We start from the raw sequence: 7,127 nt of genomic DNA, 5'->3' as shown, positions 1-7,127 counted from the left end.
AGACTGAAGCTGTAAACCATTGGAAAAACTGCTGTCATTCAGCTAAGGCTATAAAAACTTGTAAACTCTGATTGTTAGCTTAAACTTTAAACATGACTATGGGATTCTACTAGGGAAATCATGTTTTATAATAAATGCCCCTTCCTGGATCCTCCCACTGCCCTATCTTCAGCAGCAGATCAGCACACAAAAAGGAGAAGGCAGCAGCTTCTGCCCAACTACCTCTCTCTGCTAGAAGAGCTTAGAACAGCGGTTCTCAACCTGGGGGTCGCGACCCCTTTGGGGGTCGAACGGCCATTTCACAGGAGTCGCCAAAGCCCTCTCTGCCCCCCCCATGCCTTCACTCACCCTCACTCTCTGCTCTGTTGGATCGCTGGCCGTTCGTTTACCCCGCCCACTCCCAATCTATTGCTGCCTCCGATGGCTAGAGGAAAAAAAACTGTTTAAATTCTTGCCACGGGGCTTCAAAGGGCCGCCCTAGAGCCAGTGGTGCAGCCCAACCGTTTGTTAAATTGCTGGCTTGCCCCGCCCCTCCGCACCACTATTTATTGCCAATAAATAGTGGTGGGCGAGGGGCGGGCGACCCAGCAATTTAACAAATGGTTCGGTGGTTTTTTTGTAATTTTATTGGCCCACGGAGCTTCAGCATAGGCTAATTAGCCCTTGATTAGATCGGCTCCCGACCCCCAGCTGATTTGCTCTGAGCTGTTTTGCTCAGTGCTCTTTTGCTTGCTTGGAAAGACTGCAGATTTTTCCCCCCCTAGCTATACTGAAAAACGAAAGAGAGAGTAAAGCAGGCTGTTGGTTTTGCATGTTAGAAAATTAGGCAGGCAGATTTCTTTTCTTTTTCCTCACCAAAAAAGGTAGGTGCAAACAACGGGAAATTTAGGGAAAAAAGGAGATTTTAAAACACAAAAGAAAAAAAGCTCTATTTAACTAGGGAATTGTAATAATTGAGATACTATTAATTGTATATTGTGTTGAAAGCAGAAATGGTTAAGTTGTGGTTTGGAGGAATATATGGGGGAAATTATTTGGTTTATTATTATTGGTAAATATAATTAATTGATTTGTAAGAAATTGGATTGCATGGAAATAATTGGAATATTCATGTTCATATTGATTAATATACAAAAAAGGTAGTTATATAACTAATTGATTTATATTAAAATGTTGAATTCATATTAAACAACTGTAATATTACATAATTAACCAATGTGAGGATGGATATAAAAATAGATGACAATGGGAAGGGGTATAATATAGAATAGAAGGGAAAAATTGAATTTGATTAAGATTAGAGATGAGGATGAAGGGTAATATTGGTTTTTTACAAAAATAGATGAGGAATAAATATGGCAAAAAGGAAATATAGAAATTGTAAATTTAATTGAAATGACTAAACACTGTTTAAATTTATGAACCGGCCAAATACTCTGTTCAAAGAAAATACATTGTATGTTTGTATGTGTGTTTCTAATTATTGTTATTTATTCATATTTGTTCTCTTTTATTCTTTAAAGTTTAACAATTCATTCTTTATCTTAATATCTTTATATTTGTTTGGGGTTGGCTTTCTTCCCTTTCATCTTTTTTATTGTACAGCAATCTTTCTCCTCAAACCTACCACCTCTCTCTTTTCTTTCCTTCTTACTTTCTCTTCCTCACCCTCTTCTTCTCCTCCCTACTTCCTCTTCCTTTCTCCTTCTCCTCCTCTCTTCCTCCCTCTCTTACCCTCACTCCTACTCTAATTTCCCTTCCCTTCCTTCATCCCTCTCTATTGCTGTATCCTTTTATGTATATGGACTACTCAGAGGGCTGAAAAAGTTATTTCTGACTGGTCCTCTCCCTTTTGACCAGTCCTCGAACTTACGACTGTCCTCACATTTTACGTTTTTGCCCTATCTTGTCACCATGGTGAAGAGAAGCAGTTGTGAAATGAGTGACATGGTTGTTAAAAATGCTGCACGGGCATAAATGTGAGGATGGTCATAAGTGTGAGGACCAGTCAAAAGTGCGAGGACCTGTCAGAAATGACTTTTTTCAGCCCTCTATACACATAGCCATGGCCACCCGGTCACATGACCAGCTAGCCACACCCACCCAGTCACATAACCTCCAAGCCATGCCCACAAAATAAGCCACGCCCACAGAACCGGTAGTAAAAAAATTTAGAACCCACCCCTGGTTGGGGGTCACCACAACATGAGGAACTGTATTAAAGGGTCGCGGCATTAGGAAGGTTGAGAACCACTGGCTTAGAAGAACTTGGTGGAACAGCTTCTTGGATTCAACTGTAAGTGTTTATATTGTATAGGACAAATCATGTCTAGGTTTAGTGCTGGGATATATAGCTTATTTGTTTGTATAAAGCCATGTACGTACAACTTACAAGACTGTGTATGTTGATATTAAAAATCTAATTATATGCCAGTTAGTATAACATATTTTATATTTTAGGGAAAGAGGCATCCTAAACAATGGCAAAAAGACTGCTAACAACAAACACAACAAAGTCTACTGTTTATGAGCACTTTGCATTATCAAGTGATGGAAAACATTACGTGTGCCAATGTATTAGAAAAGATGATGATGGTGAAAAACAATGTGATGCAAAAATTAGCAGTTTCAGTGGGCCTGATAAAAATGCACCTACAAGAGCATCAAATTTGAAAAGACACTTACAGCGTTTTCATCCCAAAGTGTTAGAAGCCGTGAATGAGAAAGATAGCAATGAAAACATTGCATCTACTTCTGTGACAAAAAACATTCAGAAATCTACTGGAGAACAATCACAAATAAGAAAATTCTTTATATCTGACAAAGTTACCATAAGGATGACACCAGAAAAATTCAAACACCACATTATTGAAATGGTAGTAAAGAATAGTGTACCACTATCCTTCTTTTCACAGACAGCCTTTTTAGGCCTAAATGGAGAAATGGCAAAAAAACTTGGTGTTTCTCTGGAAAGAGAAAGTATAAGGAAACTTATAATTGAGGAGGCCAAATGTAAAAAGGAAGAACTACAGAAAGTTATGAAAGGACGTTTTGTCTTCCTTAAAATGGATGCATGCACACGTCACAGAGTCAATTATTTCGCTATTAATGTTAGATTTGTGGATGAAAATAACAAAACAATAACACGGACCCTCGGAGTAAAGGACACTCAGGCACATCACACCAGTGATTACCTTCAGAAGTTAGTGGAGGGTGTTCTAGAAGATTTTGAAATTAAAAAGGAACAGATTTTATGTGTTGTGACAGATAACGCTTCTAACATGTTGAGCACAATTGAGAAGATGAAGGCAGATGAAGAAGGTATCAAACAGATATTAGACTTAGAGGAAGACAGCTCTGCAAGTATTAGAGAAAGTTTAGAAACTGAAGAGAATGCTGACATTTTTTTAGACAACTTTGTTGAAGAAGCATTGAAGCTTGCTACTATTCATCATATGCGATGTGCTGTTCATACACTGCAACTTGCCATAAGAGATGGATTAAAAGATCGCCATGCAGCTACATTAATTGGCAAATTACGGCAAGTAACTGTTGCAGCCAGGGCCCCAAAAACAGATGCAATTTTGAAAAGACGTGCAGGCAAAGGAGCCATTTTGGATCAAACAACTCGCTGGGGAAGCACTTATTTAATGGTGAAGCGTTTGCTTGAACTTAAAGACTTCATAGAAGAAATGGACAATGAAAATCTTGCATTAACTGCAAGCCAGTGGACACAAACAAAAGAGCTGGAGAACCTTCTTTCTCACCCCTTCACTGTCACCAAGAGGTTGCAATGTGATGATCTAACCCCGGGTAAATTCCTCTTGGAATGGAAGAGCCTGTTATATCGCCTGAACAAAAATGGAGGGTTAATAGCTGAGGGCATTGCATCTTCAATGATGAAAAGAGAGAGTCTTTTGCTGGAAAATGAAATCTTGTTAGCGGCTATTTATGTCGACCCAATGAGCCGACTTTTATTGAACAGTAAACAGATTGCTACTGGGAAAAAGGCCCTCTATGATGTAGCAGTTCGCATGAAGGGATTACGACCTGAAATACCTCCACAGGAGGATGGAGTTCTTTTAAGCAATAGTGGTAACTCAGAATCATCTTCTTCAAACGAAGAATTAGACTTTGATTCCTTCTTAGACAAAATGGAAGTTGCTAAAGGAAAGCGACGTCGCATAAGCGTTACAGAACCAGTAAATGTCCAAATAAAAAAATTCCAACAGGAGTTTTATAAAGCACTAAAAGAAGTTGAAAAGTATGATCGCTCATCAAAACTTACTGTTGAAGAAGCCATCCTTGTTTATCCAGAGATCGTTAGTGATGTGGCCAGAATAGTTACTGCAATGCCACCCACCCAAGTCAGTGTCGAAAGATTATTTTCAGCCCTAAAAATAATAAAGTCTGACTTAAGAGCCTCTATGAAAGAGGATCTGGCAGAGGCAATTCTCTTCCTTAGAACTCTACATTGAATTGATTTGCATTTGCTAAGCCTATAACTACATTTCAAGATTAATATAAACCATTTCTAGGTTTTACAGATTTTGTTTTTGGTTCATATAGATAAGCTTTGTTTTTGTTCTAAAACAACCAAATAATGTGGTTTGTATTTTTGAACTGGTAAAGTTCCTGTTCCTGATGTTTATGCCTGCTGCTACTATCCAGCAACTTGATTAATTAAATTAATAAAAAAAAATTAATAAAACTTTGTTGTTTTCATTGTGTTTGTCTTTTGCTTAAACTGTTCAATACAGTAGACTGTTGGCTTCCCAGCCAGTAGTCCTGTGGTAATGACATGTATGTTGCCTTTCTTTCCTTCAAGGAATGTATAAAATACATTCGCATATTAATACAGAGGAGTCGGAGTCGGGGAGTCGGAGTCGGAGTCGGAAGTACAAAAAACTGAGGAGTCGGAGTCGGAACATTTATCTCCCGACTCCACAGCTCTGGTCATAAGGTCCATGTGTAAGAACTGGCAAGTGTTTTGGAAAGCATTAGTAGCTGCCTGTCTCCACAGATGTCCAATGGCCATGGATGGAAGTGCCATGGATGAAAGACGAGAGTAAGGCCAAAGAAGCCAAAGGTGACCAAACAGAGCTGTGTAGATTCCAGCTTCTGACTGCATCATCAGCCATTATTCCCAATGAAGCATGTTCATGGGAAAAATATGTTGGAGAAGAAAAACATTCCTTTTATTCTGGAATAGCTGACAATGAAGTTGCCTCAGCTGTGAGCTACAGATGATTTTTTAAAAATTGTATCATGAGGAAAGGTCATTTAAAACAGTTTTCAAGGCATGTCTGTACCTCTTAGGGAAACATAAAAATGATCCCTCTATTTCAGTTATATGCTATTACAGATATAAAGCAAGGAGTTATGTGAACATTAAATTGAGAAAGTTTATCACTATTTCTGCTATTAACTCTGTGCCTTAAAATGGATGTTGGTATTTTATTTTTCCTCCTAGTAATCTTGCATGCAAAACAGTAAAAAAAAGGATTGGGTTTTGTTTCAATAAGAGAATCTATTTCTACATAGCTATTAAAGAAGTCCATAGTACAGTTAATCTTTATGGACAATTGCTGAATCTCAGGAAATAGACTCAAAGATTTTGGACTTAATGCAATTTAGATATTTCAATGTTCAAATCTAATACAAATAAATTGGTACAAATTTTAAACATAGCTTTTATATATATATTAATTCATTTTTCTCCTAAATGGATACAGATATCTCAGAACTCTGAGATAAACAGAGATAACAAGTTGGCTGCATTCATTCTATGACTGTTTGAAAAACACCCGGCTAGATAGTAGCCAACAATACTTTAAACTGGGATACTGTGTGAAACAAAGCTGTGTGATTACTTTTCAATGTGTGATATGAATGTGTGCCAATTAAATCAATAATGATCAGTTAAACATAGATAAATATGTTGTGTAAACACAGTCAATGTTTTTCAAGGCATAGACAGTGGGAATCTACATCTGAGTCTTTCATGCAACAGCTCACATGCACCATCAAAGGTCTCTAATGTAGTACTGTCATAAAATAACAGATTTTTAAAGACATTATTTCAACAAATATTTGTGGGGAGGGCTTCTTTATCAATTATTTCTATATTTTTGGGAGCCACAATCTAAGAAAGACTTGATTATAGATAATTGGAAATAATCAAATACTGGTTAGAGAACTACTTATAAGACCAGATGGCAGAGAGCAATTTCATCAGATTATTTTCTAAATGAGTGTGTTGTGGCCACATCCACCATGCCAACCATATTTTAAACAGACAAGATACAGTACTGTGCACTTTTTCTGGAGGGTCATCTCTGGAGGGAGATGGGCAGTTCAAAAATGTGAAAAAAATCAGAATCTGATGGAAACGGAAGGAAAAGAACAAGTAATGGCAAAATATTAAGGCCTTCAAAGTAACCCTATGAAATTGCTCTGATCTCACCTACACTTCATTAATAAAGTATCAACTATTGATTTTACATTGGTATTTAAGCTCTTTAAGACAGATTATTAACCTTTTTGTACAATGGAGCTCTTTTAAAAATGTATTAAAGTATAAAGTATTAAAAATTAACAAATAGAGTAATATCTGAACTTCTTGATTCTATTAAACAATGTAAGCTAAATGTCAGAGATTAGTAAAAAATGAAGTTGTAATTTTTTTCCTATTCAAGTTCCTGAACTTTAGGGGTTATAATCCCCAAATTAAGAATCCCTGTTTTAAGATTTTTATCTCGCCACGGTTTTAAGGTAATTCTGTAATGCTTTCTCACCTATTATTTTGGAGATGGCAACTAGATGACATTTTATAGATGTGATCACCGGTCTCTTTGGATTAATGTATGTTGGAAGGCACAGATAGGTCCTCTCCTCTCTGGTTGCTCGGCTGCCATTTCTCTCTCCCCGCGTTTCTCCTCTCCATTACTACTTTTGTCTGCTGAATTTCTTTCATACACATCACTCCCTGCTCTTTGTTTTTCACACGAACCTCTGGGAAAATTTCCACCAGATCTGCCAAGGACGAATTTAACCAGTGTTACAGATAATTTAACACTGCTAATCCTTACGACGAGATAAATAGATTACAATTTACGGAATGCCAC

This window comes from Pituophis catenifer, unplaced genomic scaffold, assembly GCF_029215685.1.
Source record: "Pituophis catenifer annectens isolate HBS135680 unplaced genomic scaffold, rPitCat1.0.hap2 SCAF_4, whole genome shotgun sequence".
Taxonomy (NCBI): Eukaryota; Metazoa; Chordata; class Lepidosauria; order Squamata; family Colubridae; genus Pituophis; species Pituophis catenifer.
This window is presented reverse-complemented; position numbering follows the sequence as displayed.